The sequence below is a fragment of the Protopterus annectens genome, chromosome 9.part0, assembly GCF_019279795.1.
Source record: "Protopterus annectens isolate FY-2018-M chromosome 9.part0, PAN1.0, whole genome shotgun sequence".
In the NCBI taxonomy this organism is placed as follows: domain Eukaryota; kingdom Metazoa; phylum Chordata; order Ceratodontiformes; family Protopteridae; genus Protopterus; species Protopterus annectens.
In genome coordinates, this window is record NC_056743.1 from 857,839,291 (window position 1) to 857,841,790 (window position 2,500).

Below are 2,500 nucleotides of genomic sequence, written 5' to 3' on the forward strand. Positions count from 1 at the left end.
ATGACTCGGCTGACGGATGTGGCTCCCAAAACCCAATTACTTGTCTGTATTGAAGAGTCTCGGTTCCCATGTATCAGCCAGATGGGAGCAGATTGTATGAGGAACACACAAATAATATGATTAATCCACTGTACAGGCCGCTGATTCCGTACAGTCAAACACCATGCTGTCTCCTAATGGGCAGCCATTCCCGATACCGTAGTCATGTAGTCCGATGTAATAGGCATCACAAGGTAATACTGTGGTCCTCGCTCCCACCCAGGGGGTGTGAATGACAGATGCAAGCACCAATGTCGGTGCATTTGCAAGTGGGAGCGAGTGGATGTAAGCGTGTTTGGCTACCAGTATGCAAGTATTGCACTGGTAAAGCAATGTAGAGGCTAACCGAGTGTAAGAAGCTGTAACCAGAGGTCAACAGTGCTTAACACCGCGCAAACCCATACATACCCGCTCCCAACTGCTTTAATGTGCCTTACTCCCTCCGTATCCAATGGCCTTGTTCTGCCCTGCAACCAAATAAATGTCCTCTGCAAGGGTCAGAACCAGGACCCTGCGCACACAGCTAATGTGAATTATCAATATGCCATGGCAGATATACAGACAACGGACAGTACCACACACATATCATACAGCGTAGTCATTCAACAGTATAGGAATGTATCCCATCATGTAGATGTATATGTGAGTGTTTATGTCCAGCATATAGGTACATACATATATAGAGATATATCAGGAACATATCATGTGGCAACAAAGCATTACAAATGAATGAAACTGGAAACACCAGCGATGCCTGTATTATGTAGTGGTGTTGCTCTATGTGATCTCGAGATTCCCTCAGACAGACATATGTCATTCATACACACAAATAGTTGTACATTGGCCGTATACATCACTCTGTGCATGTAATGTACATTAACACAACAGTACCTGTCCAATCATTATGTCTGAACAGTACTCTTGCAAGGTGCTGTGTGCAACATCATCATCATGATAAAGGTAAGTGGGGTAACCACAGAGGGACCAGTAGTGTTGTGTGTGTACAATGGGGTCGTCCTCATCATGTGTACCTGGACCATGTAGGAGTGATGTGCATACCAGGATTGTGCACCTGAGGGACAGGGATGAGGATAACAGCAGTATGTTGTGATGCATATTACAAGGGTTTCATGTGTCCAGTGGGCACGTGTGTGTAATGGACAGCTATGTATAGGACAGATGTTGTCCTAGGAGCCGATTGGCCTTATGTTTCCGTAGGTGAGGGTCGGATGTAGGGGAAGGAGTGTAGGTATGGCTGTGGAGTATAGGTAGGATCACAGAAAAGACAGCATACAGGGTTGGTATATGACACATGTGGGGGGGATACACCCCAGACAGGGATGGGTGTTCGGCATTCACAAGCCCATGGGAACAGTGGGACAGAGGTCCCCAGCCATGGGCAACTGCCACTGCACCTAAACAGCTGCAAAGGAGGCAGTGCTGGGGGCTGTCCAGGAGGAACAGCATCACCCTGTAAATGTGACACTCCGCCCTTGAGCTGGAGTATCTGGCTTCGGAACCCCTTAGTGAGCCACCAACGCAACATGTCCGGGACTGCACAACAGCAGACATGTACCTGTCAGGTCCCGCTCCCAGGGGGGACATGCTCCATCCTCAGTGGTGGTACCACCAGAAGGTGGTGAAGAGCCAACAGAGGTTGCTGTCCAAGGCTGGGCCCCAGATGTGCTAGTGCCCGGTGCCATGGTCAGCTGAAGTAGGACATGAGGTTCTGCCGGGACCTCCCAACCCATTCAGCCTATGGTGTTGCAGTTTAAACCCACATATGGCTTAGTGATAGACAACGGCATACAGGATTACCTACAACAGTATGCATAGATAACACCATCAATCCAACACAACAGCATACAGGATTACCTACAACAGTATGCATAGATATCACCATCAACCCAACACAACAGATGGTATACAATTGCAGAGGAAGCACAACACATGCATATATACTGCTTGCCATCTGTACAATGTGTAGTAGACGTGTGACCGCAGCTATGAACAGTTGCCCATTATTGGCTTGTAACTGGGAACCCCAGACAGTGTCTGTCATACCACTGTCTCATGTGACACATGTCCAGTCAGGGATGCGATGGCCATAACACATCCCTATCATCATGTACTGTCTGCATTCCTCACACCATGTTTCTGCTGTGCACAGATGTGTTCGGTGTGTAACACAGGAAACAAATGGTTGCACATACTGACCAGTTCACAGATGATCCTACAGATGGGGGTCCCTCATGAACAGAGTACTGTCATGTCTGTATTATAACATGCAGAATAGCCATTACCACACACATGTTAAACAGGCAATAGTCTCAATGCAGCATAGCTACACTTGCATGCTGTAGTCAAGTGTGGTACATCACCCTCCTGTCTTTAGGCTATTCCCCACTGTGTAAAATGTTTGAGGTACATCCAGATATAATCTGTGATGCTGTGTCAGAAC